This window comes from Bos javanicus, chromosome 7 (assembly GCF_032452875.1).
Source record: "Bos javanicus breed banteng chromosome 7, ARS-OSU_banteng_1.0, whole genome shotgun sequence".
NCBI lineage: Eukaryota > Metazoa > Chordata > Mammalia > Artiodactyla > Bovidae > Bos > Bos javanicus.
The window spans coordinates 28,333,043-28,359,092 of NC_083874.1; the positions used below are offsets into that span (position 1 = coordinate 28,333,043).

The following is a 26,050-nucleotide window of genomic DNA, read 5'->3' on the forward strand; positions in this document are numbered from 1 at the left end:
AAGATGTGTAAATCAACTGAATTGAGAGGGATAACTAGAAAAGCTTCGAAAGGTTTTTTGCTTTTCATTTTTTAGAGCAAAGACCATATTTAAATCGTTTTTTTATTTCAAGCACTTAGAATAGTGCCACCTGGCATGGAAGAGTTGCTCAATAATTATTTGTGTAATAAATATACATTCTGTTCTTTAAGATTCAGAATTGTTGGACAATTGATGGCTAAGAATAGAAACATTTTTTAAAAGAGACTCTGACAACTATATCATTTTTAATTAACCTTTGACCAAATTTTTTCATTGCAAAGTCACACATACATCTTGATTAAGGGACATAAAGTATTATTAATGTCTATTATCTTTGGCAGTAAGTTAAAATTCTTGCAGGTTCTGTTCAGGTGGCATCTTTTACACATTTTGAAAAGATCTATTTCGATAGTTTTTTAAAAAAATTACTAGATTGGCTTCATAAAACACTGACCATAAAACACCAGATAAGTTGATGAGAGGTGCAGTTAAGCAACTACAATATTGTTTTTCAGTTTATTATCGTGGGTGAGATTAATCAGTGGAAACGTGAGCAAAGACAGTAGAAGAGAGAATCAACCACAAAATGTGAAAATGTTAATACATTAAATATGTTACTAATTCACTGAAACAAATAGAGTCTTGAACAAGGATATGATACTAAGCCTGACGTTAACATTTCCATTGTCAAGGAAGCGTTCTTCTCTCCTTTCTTCTCACATTTTTCCCATTCTCCAGGGCTCTTCGGCTGCTTGCCTCCTCATATCCATTATCTTAGGGGTCTGAAGCACTCTTTACCAGCTTTTGTTGGAACTCTTGTATTTTTAAAGTTAGAACTTTACTTCGATAGCTAGGCTAGCATTTTTTTATTGTAATATCTTGATTCAGTTTTAGAAAAAAGCTTTATGAACAAGAGGGACTTATTCTTTTATCTTAAACCACTGAAACTTGCTCCTAATTCAATTCCCTGTCCTCAAGAAATGTAAAGATGAACAAGAGTACGTCAGTATTTTTAAGGAATTTAAAATCTGGCAAGGAACTTTATGTATATGTGTGTATGAATAGGATGATGTAAAAGTTTCATATTAGAACTACAGACAAGTGGGCCCTCTGTGCCATTCAGGTGGTAAAGCAAGTAACAGGCATAGATCCGAAAGTCTAAAATTGAATTCCTAATCTGGTGTTTATTTCTGCAATGAGTTGAGAGCTTTCCAATTTAAGACTTATATACATTATTATGTTTTTATATTTACACAGCATGATAGGCAATACATTTTTAAGGGAAAGAATTTTTAAAGAATTTCTCTTACATTTTTAAAAAGAAAGAATTAAAGAGGGAAAATATTACATAAATGAAATACCATGTCAGAGGCACATTAGATCATATAAGCAATGTGATTAGGGAAAAAAAGTAGTTTCAATGTCTTAAATCTACATGTATGTGTGCACGGCTATATTTATGCAAAACCCATGTATTTCATTTTTCAGGTGCTTAGTATTTTCTCTGTCATTCATAATTTGAGAAAATAGGTGAAGCTGAAACTTGAGTAAACTAATAATCTTTGCTTCTTTTTTTAGATGTTAATGTAATAACATTATCCTTTGATAAGAAACTTTAATTTTTAGTAATCTTTTTAATTCAGTGGTAGATGGTTTTGTCACTCAGAGCTCTTAGTCTTGTCAAAGCAATGAAGTTGACACCCCTCTTCATTTTAAGTCTTTCATAATTTATAAATCTCCTATATTACTGGCCAGCTTAGATGGATATTTTTTAAGTGTACTTGAGCTTTCTGCCATAGTAAACTTCCATGTCTAGAACTTGGAGACATTTTCTTTCATTTTTCAGCCACTTCTTCTGATTTTCAAATCCTGAGTGCTTCTCCCTTTCCTGTGCTAAACTTCAATCTTTAAGAGAGAAGACAGGGATTGTTCACTTTCATAATGCATTGAATGCAAGCAACAACCAGGATTATAATTATCTCAAATAGTCATAAGGTGGATTTCATAAATCACACAAAATCATCCTCTTATCACATTATCATTACATGATCTCCAAATAAGATCATAATATTTATTTTATTTTGCTTTTTATTTTGGATACACATAAAAATAGATCAGGTTGTTACTGAAAGAGAATTTATCTAAGAATCTAAAAATTTCAGAAAAAAAATTACTATGTTTCCCCATTAAGTATTACTTGGACAATTTTTATGTTTCCTTACTTTTAGCTCTTTATTTTCTTAACCATCTTGATAAACTCTCTTAACATTCTTTTCACTTTGTATTTTATTTCATGTTACATAAGATATTTTAGGTCTTACCCAAGGATAAACTTTCAGAGCAATTTTCCATAATTTTACTAAAATGTTTCCTACAATCAGAATATAAAACTGTATATACATTGCACTTAATGATTTATCAGTTATCTATAAAACTCCTATAAAACTACTATATCATTTGTAAATATATACTGGTCATTTCTTACAGTTCTAGAATCTGTTCTTCATTTGCAGTTCAACCTGTTTACTAAGATCATAGGGTCAGATGAATCTTTTTTTAATACAATTGAGAGCCAGATCTTTAGAAATAGAAAAGAAGGAAATGATCTCCTCATATCTTCCTTCTCTTACTAATCTGCCAAAAAGGTCTATATTTAGGATTCTGGGATAGTACCTTGGTTTTAACTATACAAAGATCTGATGCTTAGGTTGCTCTTGTCTTATCTAGCCTTTCACATATTATAGTAAATTGGTGTTACATCCACCCATTAATAATCTACAAGTCAATTTGACTCATTTCTTTGAAGAGTCTCATTAGTAGACAATTATATTTTCCTTTGGTAATAAAGAACCAACTTCATCTTCCTATTCAGTTCTGAAGCTTTCACTTTCCCATCCAAAGAGGCTTTCATAGTCAAGAGTTTTATCTTGTTTGTCAGTTGCTTCATTTGCTATTATTTTCTCCCATTCTGAAGGCTGTCTTTTCACCTTGCTGATAGTTTCCTTTGATGTGCAGAAGCTTTTAAGGTTAATTAGGTCCCATTTGTTTATTTTTGCTTTTATTTCCAATATTCTGGGAGGTGGGTCATAGAGGATCCTGCTGTGATGTATGTCAGAGAGTGTTTTGCCTATGTTCTCCTCTAGGAGTTTTATAGTTTCTGGTCTTACGTTTAGATCTTTAATCCATTTTGAGTTTATTTTTGTGTATGGTGTTAGAAAGTGCTCTAGTTTCATTCTTTTACAAGTGGTTGACCAGATTTCCCAGCACCACTTGTTAAAGAGATTGTCTTTAATCCATTGTATATTCTTGCCTCCTTTGTCAAAGATAAGGTGTCCATATGTGTGTGGATTTATCTCTGGGCTTTCTATTTTGTTCCATTGATCAATATTTCTGTCTTTGTGCCAGTACCATACTGTCTTGATAACTGTGGCTTTGTAGTAGAGCCTGAAGTCAGGCAGGTTGATTCCTCCAGTTCCATTCTTCTTTCTCAAGATCGCTTTGGCTATTCGAGGTTTTTTGTATTTCCATACAAATTGTGAAATTATTTGTTCTATCTCTGTGAAGAATACTGTTGGTCGCTTGATAGGGATTGCATTGAATCTATAAATTGCTTTGGGTAGTAAACAACTAATCTCAAAAATATACAAGCAACTCCTACAGCTCAACTCCAGAAAAATAAATGACCCAATCAAAAAATGGGCCAAAGAACTAAATAGACATTTCTCCAAAGAAGACATACAGATGGCTAACAAACACATGAAAAGATGCTCAACATCACTCATTATCAGAGAAATGCAAATCAAAACCACTATGAGGTACCATTTCACACCAGTCAGAATGGCTGCGATCCAAAAGTCTACAAATAATAAATGCTGGAGAGGGTGTGGAGAAAAGGGAACCCTCTTACACTGTTGGTGGGAATGCAAACTAGTACAGCCACTATGGAGAACAGTGTGGAGATTCCTTAAAAAACTGGAAATATAACTGCCTTATGATCCAGCAATCCCACTGCTAGGCATACACACTGAGGAAACCAGAAGGGAAAGAGACACGTGTACCCCAATGTTCATCGCAGCACTGTTTATAATAGCCAGGACATGGAAGCAACCTAGATGTCCATCAGCAGATGAATGGATAAGAAAGCTGTGGTACATATACACAATGGAGTATTACTCAGCCATTAAAAAGAATACATTTGAATCAGTTCTAATGAGGTGGATGAAACTGGAGCCTATTATACAGAGTGAAGTAAGCCAGAAGGAAAAACATCAATACAGTATACTAACGCATATATATGGAATTTAGAAAGATGGTAACAATAACCCTGTGTACGAGACAGCAAAAGAGACACTGATGTATAGTACAGTCTTATGGACTCTGTGGGAGAGGGAGAGGGTGGGAAGATTTAGGAGAATGACATTGAAACATGTAAAATATCATGTAAGAAACGAGTTGCCAGTCCAGGTTCAATGCACGATACTGGATGCTTGGGGCTAGTGCACTGGGACGACCCAGAGGGATGGTATGGGGAGGGAGGAGGGAGGAGGGTTCAGGATGGGGAACACATGTATACCTGTGGCGGATTCATTTTGATATTTGGCAAGACTAATACAATTATGTAAAGTTTAAAAATAAAATAAAATTAAAAAAAAAAAAAAGAGTTTTATCTTGCAGACCAAACTATTTCTGCCCCAGAGACCAAGAAATGGGCATAACAAGGTTCTGGGTACTAGAATTTTGAAGTATATTGAAGTACTAATAAATTCACTGACTTGTTACCTACTTTTTTTGGCTCTTAACTCACAGCTCACCTAGAGAGGTAACAGCAGTATTTAAAGCCTTCATGCTAGGAAAAACTTGACTGACTGTTGCCAGAGTCCTTCTCGGAATGAGAAGTGATATAAGTCCAATTTTAGGGAAGCTACTTTTAGAGCAGATAAAGTTAGTTTTCAGAGAAGGAAAGGAGACTTAGCTTCAAAAAAAAACAAAAGAGATGGTATTGCCATTTTCCTTGGTGTCTGGCAGATTTCATGCTTTCAGATTCTAGGCACACATGAGGCTCAACTTTGGTTCCTTCCATTGTATTTAGTGAGGCACGTTCACTATACTCCTCTGAAGACAAGCCTAAGACATGTCATACAGCCTTGGTCTTCCAAAGTTCCTTTACTCTTTTGGTGGGGTGGGGGTGGGGTGGGGAAGGGGTGGGGGGCGGGGGGGTGGGAGAGGGGCAGAAACAACTCAGAAGCCATAATGATGTGCTCAGGGAACCCTAAGCACGGTCTCTTCTTTAGTCTTCAGAGAAAAATTTCTGCCCCTCTCTCATCTCTTCTGTCTTCACTTTCTCCTCACTGGCACCAATTTCACCATTCCTGCCCTAGATAATCCTTGCATAAGAGTTTATACTCAAGAGTTTAGGCTTTCTAAGCCAAAAATCCAAGAAGAGAATTGAGTTCAAGCTATTTCTGCTTTGACTTGGCAACTCAGCCATGCTAAAGCAGAAGAAGGCAAAAGTCCAACTACCGTTTTTAGAATTGGCAAGGGAAAAATATAAAGAAAACAGTAATATAAGTTAATATATGAACAGATTCTATCACCTTGATAGTTTAAGTATATATATGCTACTTGTAAATGAAAAATTATTGACTAAGGAAAAGATTATTGAAAATAACAAATGGCTGTTATCACCACGTCATTACCAGAGCCAAGTCTGATGAATAAGGTGGTGTTCAAGATGGGTAATTCAGTTTGGAATCCAAAATGAGGTGTAACTATAGAGTAATTAAATTGACATTATTAATGACTTGCAAGCTGGCTCTTAAATCAATTCCAAACCATTGAAATAACTATAAAGCTACCCAAAACGATGATCGACAGCTTTTATTTGCATATAAAATTGCTGGTGATGTACTTCCTTACTTTTCAATAATATCAATATGTCATAATTCGTTATTCAACAAATATTGTTGAATTGCTTTGTGCCAGGAGCTGTTCTGGGCACTAGGATACTTTGGTGAATAACACAAGCAAAAAAAAAAAAAAAAAAAATGCTTGCCCACATGAACCTTATGTGAAAACACACAAACAAAATAAGTAAATTATATATCATGTTGCCTTGTCATAAGTGCTATAAATAATTCAGAGGGAGGAGCAGAGTAGGAAGAGTGGAGATAAGAAATGGAGTTCCAAATATGGTGGGCAGAGGAGGTATCACCAAGGACGCATTTGATCAAAGGCTTAAAGAGATGGAAATACATGAAGGGAGAATGTTTTAGGAAGAGATCACATGGCATATTTAGGATGGCAGGAAGGCCAAGAGGCTAGTGTCAAAAGGGCAAGGCAGAGGAGCAGTAGGAAAAAAGGATAGAAACCTTGGGTCACTTAAGCCCTTACAAACCACGGTGGGAATTTTGGCTTTTACACTGATGAGGAAGCATTTGCAGGTTTGACATGATCTGATTTATATTTTAATAATATCATTATGGCTCCTGTGTTGAAAATAGACTAAAAGATATAAAAGATAAAAATCCGGGAAACCCACTGGAGGTGTAGTACATTAATTTAAGGAAGAGATGATAGTGCATTGGGCCAACCTGCTACCAGGGAGGATGAGAAGAACTGGTCAAATTCAGGGGGAAATTAGAAGGTAGAACCCAGCAGAATTTGCTGCCACATTGAATGTGATATGGGGTCGCAGAGTTATAGACAGATAAGAGTACAGATCAGTCATGTTTGGGACTGCAGTTCTGGGTATAAGTTTCCATGCTTATGAAACAGTCAAGTTGTTGTTGTTTAGTCATTAAGTGAAAGTGAAGTCACTCAGTCATGTCCCACTCTTTGCGACTCTATGGACTGTAGCCCACTAGGCTCCTCAGTCCATGGAATTATGCAGGCAAGAGTACTGGAGTGGGTTGCCATGTCCTTCTCCAGGGCATCTTCCCGACCCAGGGATCAAATCCGGGTCTCCTGCATTGCAGGCAGACGCTTTACCGTCTGAGCCACAAGGGAAGTCATTAAGTCATGCCCAATTCCTTGCAACCCCATGAACTGTAGCTCACCAGACTCCTCTGTCCATGGAATTTCCCAGGCAAGAATACTGGAGTGGGTTGCTATTTCCTTCTCTAAGGGATCTTCCTGACTGAGGGATTGAACCTGCATCTCCTGCATTGACAGCCAGATTCTTTACTGCTTAGTCACCAGCAAAGCCCAGATGGTCCTGTAATACTAGTCTAAAGGCCAGCGCTGAGAAAAAACCCTAGAAAGAAAATGTTGGGAGTCATGATTCTGGAGAGAGTGTAACTATTTTGACATAAGGTCTGAGAAGTTACCTGCTAATTTACAGAATTTTATCTGTCCAGTGGGAAATTATGGATTTTTAAAAATCCTGTAAGATATTAATACCTGTTTTGTATCTAATCCTGAAGCCTTGAATTAACATTTTGCAGTGCAATTCTGATACTAACTCCCTGAGTTATCCAAGACTTCACAGAGTCTCAGTCCCCTATAAGACTCCGCTTGCTTCAGACACCACTGCAAGCTCCAGGTTCCAGGCCACCCACACACCTATGGCAAACAGGCTACAAATTTAAAGGTTTCCATTGCCCCCTCATGTCTGATAATTCACTAGGGCAACTCATGAAACTCATGGTAGTGCTATGCTTAAAATTATAGTTTGTTTATAAAAGATACAGATCAGGACCAGCCAAATGAAGAAACACACAGGGTGTTCCCAAAGCAAAGCTTTCATGTCCTCAGGATATGTCACCCTCCCAGCATGTCAATGTGTATGACTAACCAAGGAAGCTCACCCCAGTTTTGGTTCCCAGACTTTATTACACAGACATGATTAATCAGATCATTGACCATGAACCCAAGCTCCAGTTCCCTTTCTCTCCTTGATGGTCAGGCTGTTTTCATTCTGGCTCAATGCCCCAACATTCTAGAACGGACAGCCCCATCCGGGAACTATCTAGGAGCCCACCAAGAATCGCTTTATTAGTATAAACTCTGGTGTGCTCCCACGGTCTCAGCATGAATAAAACAGACGTTTTTATTATTTGGGAGATTCCAAGGGTTAAAAGCTCCTTCTCAGAACAATAGGACAAAGACCAGACAAATTCTTTATTATTATATAACATATTTCTTTATTAAATTGATACTGACTACATAGCTCCTCAAATATTCTTTGAACTAGTTTAATCCTTACTGACTCTCTCATTAATTAATAAGTATAATAAAATATTAGACATGTATTCATTACATATTTCCATGGAAGTCATGATTTTACTTTTTTAAAAATTAAACTTGATATTAAATGAGATAACCAACAGAATAAATCAAGAAGAAAGGAGGTCAAGAATTTTCTGGCAGTCTCATGGTTAGGGACTCCACACTTTCACTGCCCTGGGCCTGGGTTCAATCCCTGGGCCTGGGTTCAATCCCTTAATATCCCTTAAGCCACGCAGTGTGACAAATAAATTAAATAAATAAAAATTTAAAAAGAAAGAAGGCCTACCAACTAATGCTTAAGCACTCAATGTTGAAGTTTAAGAGATAAGAAGCAGTCAGCAAAAGATTCACAGGAATGCCAGTGACCAAGAAGGGGACCAAGAAAGTGTGTTTGTCTGGAATCCAAACAAATAAAACAGTTCAAGGAGAAGAGTGCCAGCTATATCAAATGTGGCTGAAATTTCATCATTGGATTTAGCTGCTTAGTGAACACTAGTGACCTCGACAAGAGAACTTTAGAAAATGATGAGATGTTTGGAGTGAGTTTAAGAAAATAATAGGATGATGGAGTATTTTACAGCCATTGAAAGGAGTGAAGTACTGATTCTTGCAACAGTGTGGTTAAGCTTTGACGAAAACATTATGCTAAATGAAAGAAGATAGACACAAAAAGATCACATATTGTGTGATGCCGCTTATATTAAATATCCAGAATAAATAAATGCATAGAGACAGAATACCAGGGACTGTCGGGCAGAGGGAAATGGGGAGCCACTTCTTAATGGGTCTGGGGATTTTTCAGGGCTGATGAAAATGTTTTTGGAACTAGATAGAAGTTGCAGTTGCACACATTCTGAATGTATCAAATACCACAGAATCGTTCACTTTAAAGTTGCTAATCTTATGTTACATGAATTTTGCATTAATTTTTTAAAAAGAGAAAATGGGTGGATAGAAGTCAGAGAGAGTGAGTATAGGAAACTCTTCTAAATACAAGAGATTTGCTGTCAAGGGGAACAAAAAGTACAACTGTAGCTAAAGGAGGACGTTGTGTGGGGTCAAGTGAAGATTTTTCTTTTTACAGGAACAAGTAAGAGTATATTTTATTATATTGCAAGTGTGCACCTTGTACATTCTCATTGGGTTTCTTCTTTATGTCTTTGGATGTAGAATATCTATTTTGGTGGGTCCCAGTCTGTTTTACTGATGGTTGTTCAGCAGTTAGTTGTGATTTGGGTTTGCTTGTCAGAGGAGGTAAGCTTAGGGGCCTTCTACTCCACCATTATCTCTTAAACAAGAGTATATTGGAAAACTGATAGAAGTGGCCTGTGGAAGGGAAAAATGGAGATAACAGAAGAGTGAGGGGAGATAGAACATTCTTTTTTCCATACTTTTGGTTCATACTAAGACACAAAAAGCAAAAACAAATAACACACCTTTAAAAATCCACTTTAGTTCAGTTCAGTCACTCAGTCGTGTCCAACTCTTTGTGACCCCATGAACTGCAGCACACCAGGCCTCCCTGTCTATCACCAACTCCTGGAGTTCACTCAAACTCACATCCATCGAGTCAGTGATACCATCCAGCCATCTCATCCTCTGTCGTCCCCTTCTCCTCCTGCCCCCAATCCCTCCCAGCATCAGAGTCTTTTCCAATGAGTCAACTCTTCGCGTGAGGTGGCCAAAGTACTGGAGTTTCAGCTTTAGCATCAGTCCTTCCAAAGAACACCAGGGCTGATCTCCTTTGGAATGGACTAGTTGGATCTCCTTGCAGTCCAAGGGACTCTCAAGAGTCTTCTCCAACACCACAGTTCAAAAGCATCAATTCTTCGGTGCTCAGCTTTCTTCACAGTCCAACTCTCACATCCATACATGACCACTGGAAAAACCATAGCCTTGACTAGATGAACCTTTGTTGGTAAAGTAACATCTCTGCTTTTGAATATGCTGTCTAGGTTGATCATAACTTTCCTTCCAAGGAGTAAGTGTCTTTTAATTTCATGGCTGCAGTCACCATCTGCAGTGATTTTGGAGCCCCCAAAAATAAAGTCTGACACTGTTTCCACAGTTTCCCCATCTATTTGCCATGAAGTGATGGGACCAGATGCCATGATCTTAGTTATCTGAATGTTGAGCTTTAAGCCAACTCTTTCACTCTTCTTTCACTTTCAACAAGAGGCTTTTTAGTTCCTCTTCAGTTTCTGCCATAAGGGTGGTGTCATCTGCATATCTAAGATTATTGATATTTCTCCCGGCAATCTTGATTCCAGCTTGTGCTTCTTCCAGCCCAGCGTTTCTCATGATGTACTCTGCATAGAAGTTAAATAAGCAGGCTGACAATATACACCCTTGATGTACCCCTTTTCCTATTTGGAACCAGTCTGTTGTTCCATGTCCAGTTCTAACTGTTGCTTCCTGACCTGCATAGGTTTCTCAAGAGGCAGGGCAGGTGGTCTGGTATTCCCATCTCTTGACAAATCTTCCACAGTTTATTGTGATCCACACAGTCAAAGGCTTTGGCATAGTCAATAAAGAAGAAATAGATGTTTTCTGGAACTCTCTTGCTTTTTCCGTGATCCAGCGGATGTTGGCAACTTGATCTCTGGTTCCTCTGCCTTTTCTAAAACCAGCTTGAACATCTGGAAGTTCATAGTTCAATATTAAACCAAGTATCCCTGGTGTCTAACCTAGCATTCCCGCTGCCTTTCTACCTTTTCTGTGTCTTCATGAAGTCTCCCAAATCCCATAATTATTATCATCTCTAAAGTGAAAGAACTGGACTAGATTATCCCTAAGGATCCTTCCGGTCCCAGAGTTCTATAATTCTCTGATATTCACTGATTTATTTTATTTTAAGATCTAAGAATATCTTTATGAAGTCTCCTCTTTCCACATTCATATCATTTGATCCACTCAAACTTCCTTCTTAAAAAATTCAAAGCTATACTGATTTATAGCAGATTAAATGAACAGAACACACAGGATGAGCAAAGAACTTAAGCCTAGCAAAATGCAATCAGAGACATCTGGGTGGATTTAACACCACAGCTTTAAAACATCTGGGTGATGTTAGTATTCCAATTCTGGAAATCATACATTCCTAAGTCTGACATTACTTTGGATGAGCAACTTGTATCCTTAAGTTGCAGATGCTTCATTTTGGCAAGAAAACCTGATAAGCACAGGCAAGAGCACAAAAGAAAATAAAAGTCAGAGCATCTCCAACATGCAGTGGTGAACTATCTGAACGCAGAAAGCTGAACTCTGAATATAAATAATGGCTTAATTATTTCTGGGACTTCTAGACCGCATGTGTTTGACAGCCTACTGACACATCAAATTCAATGTGCGTGAACCCAAAGCCTTGCATTTCCCACAGTCCTGTTCCATATGACTTACCAGGTTTCACTGTGGCTCTCGTCAGTTCAGTTCAGTTCAGTCGCTCAGTCGTGTCTGATTCTTTGCAACCCCATGGGCTGCAGCATGCCAGACTTACCTGTCCATCACCAACTCCCAGAGTTTATTCAAACTCATTTCCGTTGAGTAGATGATGCCATCCAACCATCTCATCCTCTGTCGTCCCCTTCTCCTGCCTTCAATCTTTCCCATCAGGCTCTTTTTTATCAACATACATCTCTCATCAATATGCAGATTCAAAACCTAGGAATAACTTTGGGCCTTTTTCTTCTTTGGGCCCCTTTCTTATATCAGGTCATTTCTTGAGGTCTGTATGTTTCTGTCTCCCTCTTGCTTCTGGCCCCTTCTTTCCAATATAACTGTTCTCTTTGTTGCTGTATAGCTTCACTGCAGTCTCCACATTCCCTGGAGCTTGGGCTGATCCATGCCTTTCCTGGCCGTTCTGTCAGCTCCCCATATTTTGCTCACACCACTTTGCCAATTAACCCTTTTAGGAGGCAAGATCAAGCTTTGTAAGACTAAGCTAAAAACACTTATAATATTTACCCCGAGTGGGATTCAGACCACAGGCTGTATCAAATGCTAGTGCCTAAGGTGGAAAGCGGAGAAGGCAATGGCACCCCACTCCAGTACTCTTGCCTGGAAAATCCCATGGATGGAGAAGCCTGGTAGGCTGCAGTCCATGGGGTCACAAAGAGTCAGACACGACTGAGCGACTTCACTTTCACTTTTCACTTTCATGCATTGGAGAAGGAAATGGCAACCCACTCCAGTGTTCTTGCCTGGAGAATCCCAGGGACAGGGGAGCCTGGTGGGCTGCCATCTATGGGGTCGCACAGAGTCAGACATGACTGAAGCGACTTAGCAGCAGCAGCAGGGTGGAAAGACAAATTTTGAAATGTGGCCCCCTCTTTATTTCTTCTTTTTTGAATATAATTTTATTTATTTATTTTGAACTGTTGCTGGGTCTTCACTGATGCTTGGGCTTTTTTCTAGTTGCGTTGAGCGAGGGCTACTCTCTATAATGGCAGTGCATGGGCTTCTCATTGTGGTGGCTTCTGTTGTTTTGGAGCATGGGCTTTAACGACATGGGCTTCAGTGGTTATAACATGTGGGCTCAGAGTTGTGACTCCCAGGTTCTAGGGCACAGGCTCAATAGTTGTGGCACACAGGCTTAGTTGCTCCACCACATGTGGTATCTTCCCAGTTCAGGGACTGGACCCATGTCTTCGGCCTTGACAGGTGGGTTCTTTACCATTGAGTCATCAGGGAATCGCCTCCTCCTTTTTTCTTCTATGCCAGAGTAGGCTCCTTAACCTCCTGCCCAGTGAGACTCCTCCTATCCCAGCATGATGACAATAATATTTCTTAAAGTATATTCTCTGTTTTCATTTCCATATATCAATATATTTACTTATTCAGGCAGAAGCATCTTTAGTCACAGAGAACAGCGGTCCCCAGTCTTTTTGGCATCAGGGACTGGTTTTGTGGAAGACAGCTTTTCCACGGACTGGCTGTGGGAGTGGTAATGGTTTCGGGATGCTTCAAATGTATAGCGTTACATTTATTGTGCACTTTATTTCTACTATTATTACATCAGCTCCACCTCAGATCATCAGGCATTAGATCTTAGAGGTTGAGGGGACCTCTGACAGAGAGGATTAGCATTATTACCGCAGATATGGAAAGAGAGGCTCTGCTCAGTTTTGACTTCCAAGCAGGGTCAGAAGAAGGACACGGAGTGTGGAGGCTTAGAACCGGAAGGTCTGGCAGGTCCTCACGTCGCCTTGCCACACAGGACTAGCACAACATCATCCTCTCTACCCAAGTTCCCCATTACTCACAGGTAACTGAAACTTAACAGAAGGACTCCCTTCAGGGGAAACCCTGTAAGTTGTTGGAAATAAGAATATGATAGGGCCACTGAGCAGACGAGATTGACATTGGCAGCTCTAGAAACAAAGGTAGGTAGCAAAATTGCCTTTTAAGGAGGTTCGATTATTACTGTGGGTATGTGGTTTAATTTCATGTGATCTACCCTATAGAATCTCTACTAAATTTGACATAGGTATCCAATGCTTTGGGAACATTTTGGCTTTTTTAAAGGTGTTTGGAAAGGTACTAAAAGCAATAATGTTGTCAGTGTTGTCACACAGAAAAATCAACAATATTCTCCTTGGACAATCAAATTAATTGATTGAGTTGCTGGAACCTGTCCTTGAAAGAAAGGAAATAGTAGACTTCATGTTGGGTATGAACATCTGTATATAATTTTGTGTTTTATTGGTTAGTATTTATTTGTAATTAGAGGGAAAATTAACTATTCTGGGTAAAAGGCTGAGATTTGATAAATAATAATTGTTAGAATCATTTTTAAAAATTGTCAGTCTTTTTAGTCAAATTGGTTTAAAAAGTTATTAATCATTCAAATGTAGATAAAAAATAAATTGAGGGAGGAGGGGAGCAAGACTAGAAAAAACAAAATTTATCATTTGTAAAATACTATAAATTTTAGCATTTTTGCTCTTAGTCAAAACAGCAGTTATTTGATATTAACTTTTTTCTTAATAACAAAAGAAATAAAATTTAAAACTACAAAAGTTAATGGGATTAGGAAAATTGGCTTTAGTCCTATTGGCGTGTTACTAGTGATTCAAGATAACTGACCCTAATCCAAGATTGAAAAAGACAATTAAAAGTTTCAAAATGAGGCCAAAACTGTACTCTTAGCTTCTAATACCCACATAATACTTATAAAAAAGATGAGAGTTTTTCAATATTTTTGATCCTTAAAGAAACTTGGAGAATTAACTTAAGAAAAGTGTCATCTGCCACATTTGACAAATTGAGAGTAAGGGGGAAGAACTCGGGTCCCTCTGAAAGGGAGGCAGCTCACGAGTAGAGCTGGAAAGTGAACACAGGCCCCCTGATCCATTCCCAGATGTGAATGATTGGATTTGCTTATCTAGAAGGCTCAAATTAATCACATTTTTTTTTCTTTTCACTACCATTATATTTCAATCCAAGAAGACAAACTTTGAGAGAGATGTTTTTCAAGAGATTTTTATATTCAGTGTAATCTGGTAAATGATACAATATCTACAAGAATTACTGACCATGTCAAGGCTGCTGACAGCTAACATGACAGGCAGCATCATTCAGGATCATTTGGTGGTGGGGGTTTTTTTCCTTTAGTTTGAAATTGTGGTGATAAGATGGATAAGGTCATTTAAAGATGGTGACATGTGGTATCCGTTAACAAATGTTGGGTCGTATTTAAAACATGCTGAGAGCAGCACAGAGGCAGGGACAAAATGTTCTCAGCTTTTCAAGCCTAATATCTCTTTCACTGTATAGATTTCCATCAATTGGTTCTATTAAGTAAATTACATCTGACCTTTATATCCCAGTAAAGGTAAATGTAATTTAAGAGTTTATGAGCATGGGAGTAGGGGAAATAGAAACAGTCCAGTGTGCAAAGGAGAAATTGTGAAATAATGACACAGAAGTCTTCAAATAGATGCCCCTATGTGTTCTTCCACTGCAGCAGCCCAAGAAAGTAAGTTTTGTTCTCGGTTGCTTTGCTTGTTTTCCCCTCTTTAAACTGAATCTCAGAGCTGGAACCTAATTCCTTTCTTTGGTCCAAGTTGTCCCTAGGGAGTCATCCCTCTTTCCAATCAGTAAGGATCCACAAGAGTGCCAAGGGCAGCAAAGGCTCAGTAGGACAGGTGTTCTCACACACTGCAATGTAGATGTCGATACAAACTTCAGGAGAAAGTTTCCTGTGCTTTTTCAAGGGCCTCAACCGTATTCATAAATTTCATCTGTGTGTTTCCGCTTTTAGGAATTTACCTGAAAGAAATCAGAGATGTACACAGTGATTGCTATAAAGCACTTGTTATAATAATTGGAAACATAATGTCCTATAATAGGAAGATAGTTAAATTATGATAAACTTTTACAATGAAATAAAATGTAGCCACTACAGTCAGGTTTTCCGGAAAGCTCCCACTTTTAAACAAGACATGTATCTAGATTGAGAAAGAAAGAGTATGAGATATTCTCTTGATAATTAAAAGGCTAATGACAGGGTTGTGGGTGATTTTCTATTCAAAACAAATATGTATTTCATATAAAAGCAATATTCTTGAAATCATCTTTACAGAATATACAATGGAATGAATAATCAAGATAATTTTTAGTGGAAGAAGCAGACTCTGAATAGTACATATAGCATAATTATATTTTCATAAAATTATATACATACCTTAATATGAACAGATAATAAATACTGAAAAGAAACAAAATGTAAACAGTGTTAATATGTACATACTGAAAAAAATCAGAGTATAAAAATTTCTTTTATAAGCAGTTGTACATTTTGTTCATTTGATACTCACTCCTCAGCTCTAAATAATGGTCTCATACCTCTTATGGCATCCACCTCCAAAGATGACCTCCAATAAGCCTCACTTCCTTACTCATATTCTTATGAAGTACATATTCTAGAAAAAACAACTTATATGACCAATAAGATATTGCAGAAGTGACAGCATGTGACCTCTGGAGCTAGGTAACAATTGGCTTCTTGGATCACTCACTCCGGAGGAAGCAGCTCTCATGAGGGCATTAAAACAGCCCTTTGGAGAGAAACTGAAGCCTCCAGTCACCTGCAGGGAAGGTTGCCATATCAGGAGTGAATGTTATAGCCTCATGCAAGACTGAGGGTGACTGCAACCCCAGGAGAAACTGAGCCAGAACTACCTGGCCAAGTCACTCCAAATTCCCAGTACAGAGTTGTTTTATTGTCTAGTTGCTCTGTCATGTCCAACTCTTTTGCAACCCCATGGACTGTAGCCGGCCAGGCTCCTCTGTCCATGGGATTTCCCAGGCAGGAATACTAGAGTGGGTTGCCGTTTCCTTCTCCAGGGGATCTTCCTGACTCAGGGACCAAATCTGTGTCTCTTACACTGGCAGACAGATTTTTTACCACTAAGCCACTAGGGAAGCCCCCACACAGAGTTAACAAATATTTACTGTTTTAAGCTGTGCCGTTATGGGGTAATATGTTATGCGGCAATAAATAACAAATGCACCTCTGTCTCTTTATGTATCAGTTTTGAACATATTCTATGAATGTTCTATGACAACCAGATGAGAGTTAACTCACTCTCACCTCTTCTATTTGCAGTCCTTTCCTCTATTGTGTCTTGTAGTGAGTGAGGGGATTCTATCCATTGAGAATATAAATGAGATGCCTAAAACTTTCTTTTTCCATCAACTTTCAATGGCATCTCTTAATCTCAAAGCATAATATAAAGATTCTGTGACTCCACCCCCCTCTACACTCTTACCCATTTTTTATCTTTTGTCAGTTCTGCCTTTGTTTTAGAAGAGTACAACATAATTACATTGACACTGTGCTCCATGTCCTGGTAATTCCCTGATGCTCTATCTGTAGGTTGATACTGATATTTGAAAACATAACTAGTATTATGACAATGTAAACATTTTTTCTCCAGAAAAGCCATGTCGTGTGGTAGGATTATATTTCCTCTTCTATTGATCCGATATGATAAATTCTAGGAGACCTGAAGGAACATGTTTCTGTGATAAAGTTAAATGGTTTCTCTTCTTTTAAGATTCCATAAGTACATTAAAACCAAGCTTTGTCTCCCTTTGCTTCACATTTGGCAATGTCTTTCCTTTGCAACTTTTTCCCATATCAGTATTTTCCTCACATATATCCTCCTCATTTTTTCAATACGATCTTTTAGTTCTGTACGGCATTTGAGAGCCTTCATTCCATTTATCCTAATGTCATTTTGGTGTCCACTACATGCTCTGTTTATAAAATTAGGACTTACTGCTTTCAATGCTACCCAGCTAGCATTCTGTCATTTCTTTTCCTTGTACTCTTTGATTAATTCCATCTTTTTTATTTATTTTTTTTTAATTCCATCTCTTTTTTTTTAATTTCATATCTTATTATTTGTTTTTTCCCCATTTCTCTGGAGCATACTGTCAAGTATATTTTTCCAGGTTGGCCATGTAAGAAGAAATTTTCCATTGCCTTGCCTGAAATGTCTTCATTTATACCTCATACTAAATCAAAATATTGTTAGAGATATCATTCTAGATTTAAAAAAATGTTTCTCTTGGAATTTTAAAGATATTGTCTTTTAGACTCATTAAAGTTCAGTTTGACACCAATCTGTGTGGTATCAAATTTCACAGTTCTCTTATCCTCTCTGGAAGCTTTTAGAGTCTTATCATTATCTTTGCTTTACTAAAATTTATGGAGCAATGTCTAGATCATTTGGCCACACTTGAATTCATTTAAAATGACGACCCTTCTCTTTTCTCCACTGCAGTAAATTTTCTTCTGTCATTTGATAATTCTCTCCTGGCTCTTCCCCATAGCAACTGTTAGACCCGGACATGAAACAACAGACTGGTTCCAAATTGGGAAAGGAGTATTCAAGGCTGTATGTTGTCACCCTGCTTACTTAACTTATATGCAGAGTACATCATGGAAAATGCCAGGCTGGATGAATCACAAGCTGGAATCAAGATTGCCGGGAGAAATATCAACAACCTGATAATGCAGTTGATACCACTGTAATGGCAGAAATTGAAGAGGAACTAAAGAGCCTCTTGATAAGGGTGAAAGACAAGAATGAAAAAGCTGGCTTAAAACTCAACATTTAAAAAACTAAGATCATTGCATTTGGCCCCATCACTTCATGGCCAAATAGAAGGGGAAAAAGTGAAAGCAGCAACAGATATTATTTTCTTGGGCTTCCAAATCACTGTGGACAATGACTGCAGCCATGAAATTAAAAGATGCTTTCTCCTTGGAGGAAAAGCTATGACAAACCTAGACAGCATATTAAAAAGCAGAGGCTTCACTTTGCCAACAAAGGTCTGTAGAGTCAAAGCTATGTTTTTTCTAGTAGTCGTGTATGAATGTGAGAGTGGGACCATAAAGAAGGCTGAACACTGAAGAAGCGATGATTTCAAATTGTGGTGCTGGAGAAGACTCTTGAGAGTCCCTTGGAGTACAAAGAGATCAAACCAGGGAAATCAACCCTGAATGTTCATTGGAAGAACTGATGCTGAAGCTGAAGCTTTAATCCTTTGGCCACCTAGTGCAAACAGCCAACTCACTGGAAAAGACCCTGATGCTGGGAAAAATTGAGGACAGGAGGAGAAGGGCGCAATAGACAATGAGATGGTTGGATGGCATCACCAACTTAATGGACATGAGTTTGAGCAAACTCCAGGAGATAGTGAAGGACAGGGAAGCCTGGCGTGCTGCAGTTCATTGGGTCGCAAAGAGTCAGACACACCTTAGCAACTAAACAACAACGGTGTGAATATAAACTGAAAATGAGGGTCAGAGTTGTAATTCAGCCACTCAGTCATGTCAAAGTTAGGAGATTCTTTTTTAATGTGTCTTTATACTCCATGTCTGTGACGTGTGAACCCAAAGGTAAACTGTGGACCCTGAGTGGTCATGACCTATCAATGTAGGGCTTATCGATCATAACAAATGGACTGATCTGGTGGGGGAGTTTCATAATAGGGGAGATTATTCATGTGTGGGGGTTTGGGAAATTGCTCTACTTTCCTCTCAATTTTGTGAACCCTAAACTGCTTTAAAAAGTAAAACCCTGATAAAATAAAACAATTAATTAAAGGCATGAAGTAATTTTGACTCACTCAATCCTCTAAATACGGTAAAATTTAATTTGTGGCGAAAGGTCCTTTTTAAGACTATGGATTTGAAGAAGCTCTTCAAGTTTGCCTTGCTCAAGTTGAAAACTCCTGTTTTCCACTACAGGAATCTGATATACAACAGGCCAAGTTCACTGCAAGGATGCAGTGTAATGCACATCTTTTGACAGGATTCACAAGCCTACTTGCCCGTTTTCCCAAAAACACTGTGAGATCCTCTCAGACAGGAACCAAATCTCAGTCTTCACATAGTCCCCAGCAGCTAACTGGGGATATAATAAATGTTGTCTGGATAATGTATATCCTTTTTGGACTCATAAGAGTAGTAACAGCTAGCAGTTGTTGAGCACCTATCATTCTAGATAGCTGGCATCATTATCTGTAAGCCTCTTAGTAACCAGAAAAGTTAGGCCCTGTTCCACTTTTACAGATGAGAAAACTGAGGCTCAGAGGATTTAAGTAATTCATCTGCTGCTGCTGCTGCTGCTAAGTCACTTCAGTCGTGTCCAACTCTGTGCGACCCCATAGATGGCAGCCCACCAGGCTCCCCCATCCCTGGGATTCTCCAGGCAAGAACACTGGAGTGGGTTGCCATTCCCTTCTCCAATGCATGAAAGTGAAAAGTGAAAGTGAAGTCGCTCAGTCGTGTCTGACTCTTTGTGACCCCATGGACTGCAGCCTACCAGGCTCCTCTGCCCATGGGATTTTCCAGGCAAGAGGACTGGAGTGGGGTGCCATTGCCTTCTCCAAGTAATTCGTCTAAGTTTACACAACTAGTGAACATGGTGTGTATGACCCCAAACTACACTTTTGATTACACCTTCTGCATTCCTTGAAGACAAGCAGATGACACATCTCGGGAGAAACAAGGAAAAGAGAGGCCATCATCTCTACTTACTGTTTCAGCAAGTCTGAAAGAACTCACTTAGAACATCCTAGCATATAGAAGAGTGGGACTCTGTCAGCTGCCGCCACTGCTCTCCCTTTGCACACTTCGATGCAGTGGTCACTGCCCTTTCATCTGTATTCCAGCCACATTTAGAAAAAGGTGAAACTGAAGTAGAATGGGGTTAGCAGCTTCATGCATTAGGACTCACAGTCTCTTATTATTAGAATATATGAAAGAGCCTTTTTTTTTTCCTGTTTCCCTTTTGGAGAAAACAACAACATTTTTTAAATGGCAAGCAAACCGCACCTGAGATTAATGAGAAGAATGCATAAAGGAAATATTTTGCCATTTTGCAGGCCCTCATGCTGCTTGTATTTATAGACATCTTACCAAGAGAGTGTGTCCTGTACAACATGCCAGAGTGAGGGATGTTGAATGTTCAGTGACTTGGCTGCTCCTAGCTGTGTGTTGCGTTTGACCAGGGCAGGTCTAACAGAGTGCTGTTCCCCTACTTTGTTCAGGCTCCGATGTGTTATCTCTCAGCTAGCAGAACGATCTTGTGCTTTATTTGCCATGGGGAGCAGAAAGGGCCGAAGTTACATAAGGCTATTAAATCACAACCTGCCCAGACGTCTTCTGAAGGCTGTTAGCCTAGTTCATTCTGGGCAAATACAATTAAGGTCTTGGCTATTATTTACAGCAAATACCAGTGAAAATAACCTCAGGTTCCTGGGATTATTAACGCTGATGCTGAGGGGGAGGGGGAGGATCAATGTGGACCGTGTTCAGCGTTGCAGCTTGCACTGATTAAAAGCTGACTTGTCATATTCTATATCATTGTACTGTAGTTATAGTAAATGTTCCTTGTAATGCATTTTCAAGTACAAAAATTGCTCCAAAAAAGAGCATTTAGAAAACTAATTCTATTGAAACCAATGAAGTGTTGACACATTGCCTGATGCAGATTTGTTTAAAGAGGCTTGTTTTAAGTTATGAAAGTACATTCCTGGAGGCAAAATCAGTGACTCCTCAGTCTAGTGACTGAGAGAACAGTGAAGCAGTATGTTCAGCCAGCACCCCCTCATTAATCCTTTCCCGTAATTCTACCCTCGTCACCTTCTCCCTTGCCTGACTGTCTAGAATTTCAAACCTGCTGCCAGCCCAGGATCTCACTCAGAAACCATTCATTACTCAGGCAAGGCATTTATAATGTTTGCTGATGTGTCGATGAATAGAACACAGTGTAAATCTGGACTGAAGTGGGCTCCTTTTTGTCATCTAAATTGCTCCTATTCCATGTGTTCCATAAGCCTTCGAAATCCCTGGGGTTTTTGACACCCTCTTTCTTCTGAGAGTAGCATTTCACAGTGCCCAACCCTGGGAAGGGAAAAACAATGGAGACTGTTTGCAGCTGAAAAGAGAGATATATCATTAAGTTAAAAGCTTACTATTTACCTCAAAGTAGGCCACTAGCTCACATAGAAAACCTTCTATGCCTTGACCTGTAGACCCTGTTAAAATCAAAGCAGGCATCTCTTGCATTCTAAACAGGCCCACAGTATAACCAAATTAAGCAGTTTGGTGATGAGGAATACTGGTAAATGGAGTGGTCAGCCAGACAAGCTGGTCTGATTTTCACATGATAAGCTGTGTTGGGACAAAAGCATGCCCACTGTTATGTGGTTACTCCATGTTTTACAGTTGCTTTACCCCAGGAAGGTATTTAGGGATCTCTACAAAATAACAAGTGGAAACCAGGGTTCTGGTAGGATGCGTGGATATATGCATACTTTCTTTCGTTCACTTGAATGATGAGTTCTCGTCTATCTCAAAATCTGACTGAGTAACTCTTTTTCTAACTCTGTGCCTGGTATAACCAGTACATTCACCAAACCTTAGATTTTTTTTTTTTAATTGAGGTGAAATTTACATAACGTAAAATAAATCATTCAGTGGCATTTAATACATTCACAATGTATACAGCCATCACCCGTATACAGTACCAAAATATTTCATCACCCTAAAAGAAAATCTCATACCCATGAAACCGTTATTCCTCATTTCTACCACTCCCTAACCCCTGGTAACTATGGATTTACATATTCTGGTTGTTTCTTTGAAATGGAATCATACGACTTTTTGTGTGTAACTCTTTTCATTTTGCATAATGGTGTTGAGTTTCATCCACCTTGTAGTGTTTCTTTTGATGGCTGAATAATGTTTCATAATATGGATATACCACAATTTGTTTATCCACTCATCTGTTAATGGACATTTGTGCTGTGTCTACCCTGAGACTGTTGTGGATAGTGCTGCGATACATATGTGTATGCTTACATTTGTTTGAAAATACAGTTCCTTGCGGTATATACTGAAGAGTGGAATTGCTTGGTCATAGGGTAGTTCTATGTTTAACGTCTTGAAGAACCTCCAAACTGTTTTTTCATAGCACTAATTCATTTGACATTCCTTTCAGCAGTGTATGTAGGTTCCAATTTTCCCATATCCTTGCCAACACACACTATTTTTCTTTTTCTGTTACCTATCCTAGTGGATGTGAAGTGGTACCTCACTAGGATTTTGGTTTGCATTGCCCTGGTGACGAATAGTGTTGAACATCTTTTCATATACCATTTGCATTTCTTATTTGGAAAAATAATTATTTGAATCTTCTGTCCATTTTTTAAGTGGGTTGTTTGCCTTTTTGTTGTTGAGTTATACATCATCAGGTTTTAGATTTTTAAGTAGTGTAGATGACCATATCCACCTGCCCTGAGGAATAAAAGTAAAAATTAATCCGAACCCGTAGTTACTGTGAATATCGAGTTTTCAGTTATAGAAGCTACTCTAATAAAAATGGTAGACTGAAAAACACATATGCTTTGAAGACAGAAATTCTCCACCACTTCCTGCCTATGTTACCTTCAATAATGACTTACCTTCTCTGAACCTTGCTTTCCTCATCTATAAAATGGAACTAAAAATGTCCACTTCATATGGCTATTATAAAAATTAAAAAATAAATACAAAATGTGTGGCCTCAATGAGCCATTCTATAAAATTTTTGTTCCTTTCTGTATAATTAATATGACCACGTGGAAACATCATGAAAATTGAAAATCAAAGGCACATTTTGAATCTCTAAGAAATTTGCTTCTTAAAGGGATTTTATGATGACTCCAATCCTGCATGGAAGTATTTCTTTGTAACTAACCTGCTTTTTGTTATGTAAATCCTTATTTTCATATAGAGTACACTTCAAGATTTTTTTTTTCAACAATATAACTCAATATGGAACTCAGAACTTGTTTCTATTGGGATATTTTTAAGTAGTGTATAGTGTTCCAGTCTGGCCCACAATTGACCTATAGAACTACTCCAGGGTGCTATCATCCTCCACTCTGGATCCTGGCAGCAGGGCTCATCTGTGACCAGGAGGAAAATGAGAGCACAGAGCTGGTCCTGGGAAGAATTTGGAAATGGAGCATGGTTTTGGCCTTTCCCACATTTTTTCTGTATCCCTATCTACCACCCAAGGCCCTTCTCCTCATGCCCTCATGCCCTCATGCCCACCATGCTCTGTAGCTATATTAAGCACTCATCCTCCCCTTTCTGTTCTCCCCTCCAAGCCAAACCTCCACTCGTTCAAAGTTCTCTATTCTCTGAAGATACTAAATCTTCCAATCAAAGCTGTCAATTCCTTGGTACCCTCAGACAAGTCCATTTCAAAGAGTCCTTTAAATATCAAAGATGTATCTTCATTGTAGAAATATGAGATTTGGAAGTCCCCCCAAATGACCAATTTATGAAGTATCAGTGGCGAATTCTTTAGTGTTAAAGGACTCCATAAGCAGGCCAATTGTCTCCCAGTATCTCTTGACTCTGGGTCTTTAAACCATAACATCTTGTCCAAGTTCTTTACTTTCTTCCCCTTTCAGCCCAAATTCTCTAAGAAGCCCATGGTTTTTTTGCAAAGATTCCCACAACAAGCCCTAGTGTGGGTGATGGGAAATTATGGTTAAACAGGTCCAATCGAGCCATTAAATTGAAAATTTTTTGTGTGTTTCACGTGGCTATAAGTTTAGGAGAACTGTTGTGTTTGGATGACCTGAGATTCACAACCAGACCTCCTCTTACAAAGAAATTTGGGGATGTTATTTGTGGTTTACACTCCTTTGCCCATTTTTTGTCATTTTTAAAATCTTCTCTCTTTTTGTATCCACCTCCTTTCTGAAATCCCAGATGTGCATTTTAATGTACTGTGTTACAGATATGGAAACTGAGGCCTAAACACCCTAAGGAACTTGTGCAAAGTGATAGAGCTAGTAAGTGGCAAGGCCAGGATTCCAACCCTGATGTGTCTCCTTCCAGAGCTGAAGCCCTTAACCACTATACATCCTACCCGACCCAGTCAGCTCTCCCAGAACCTGAGATCTGGTGCAGGGCTTTGAGACCACTGAGTCCAGCTAATCCATTTCTCGAGTGCCAAAGTGTTGTGAGCTCTTAGTCAGGGCTCTCCAGAGAAACAGAACAAACGTATATAGAGAGAGATAGAGATTTATTTCAAGGAACTGGCTCATATGATTGTGAGAGCTTGGCAAGTCTGAAATCTGATGGAGTAGGCCCACAGGCTGGAGACTCAGGGAAGAGTTACAGTTTGAATTCAAAGGCTGAGTGCTGGCAGAATTCCTTGTTATTTAGGGAGGTCAGTCTTTTTTCTATTAAGATCTTCAACTCATTGAAGGAGGCCTACATTTGGAGGGCTTTCTGCTTTACTCAGTTCTATTGATTTAAATTTAAGCACACATAAAAGATACCCTCAAAGAAACACCCAGATTAATGTTTGACCAAATATCTGGGCACTGTGGCTGAGTCAAGTTGATACATAAAATCACACTTCCTTCTCTACCATTATCCACACATTCAGAGTCACCCAAGCTTTGATTTTCCTGAAGCGAATGAAGTGTTCTTTGATTAACGTCACAAGTGCGCAAAGTATGTTCCACTCACCTCTTTATTCACCCAATAGCTACCGATGGAGCAGCAGCTCTTGGGTGACTTTCTGGTGGACGTATTTTACTCATGAGCTCTAAGCTGTGTTACAGTATCCCAGTCACTCGTGTGTGTGCATACAGTGGTCTAACCAATAAAACCCTCTCAGGTTTCCTGTGAGGCAGAGGCAAATGCTCTGGTTAATTGCTGTGGTCAAGTCTCAGTTTGAGAGAGACATGTTTTCTTGGCCCAGAGTTTAGGATTTCATGCTGATCTGATTGACATAGCTCAAATCAGTGTGACCCACCGCAGCAGTAGTTATCCTTTGATCTGGAGTCTAGTTTGTAATGTGACCCATTCAGATGGCTTTCCTGTAATAGTCAAGCAAGACAAAACCAAATCATCCCATTTATCTTAATGGACTTTTTTTTCCCTTCTTTGTTTCTTTCTTTCTGTTTTTTAATTTTTTTTTTTTTTGGTTGTAAGGCCTTACCAATCTTTTGTTGAAAAGAGAAAGGACTTTGTGTATCTATCTGATGGGCTTTGAAATACCATCTGGTGTTTAATGTCATTGTCCTCTGTTCTCCCCATGGTATGCTGAATCATATCTTAAAAGTTCAACAGCCATTCAGTGGGTCACCATTCAATATACTGTGTCATTATCAAAGATTTGGATTTACAGAATGCTATCTGGAAACAAAGCTCACTTAAAAGGCTGCTATTCCTAAAGTCACCTCTGCTTCCTGAGGTGGACCTTCTGGTAGG

The 26,050-nt window shown here is 38.7% G+C and overlaps 1 long non-coding RNA gene across 1 annotated transcript in view; it reads left to right on the plus strand.

The window, feature by feature from the left end:
• LOC133251000 (uncharacterized) overlaps positions 1 to 26,050 on the plus strand; it is a 529,862-nt gene that overhangs the window by 243,402 nt on the left and 260,410 nt on the right. The window lies entirely within an intron of this gene.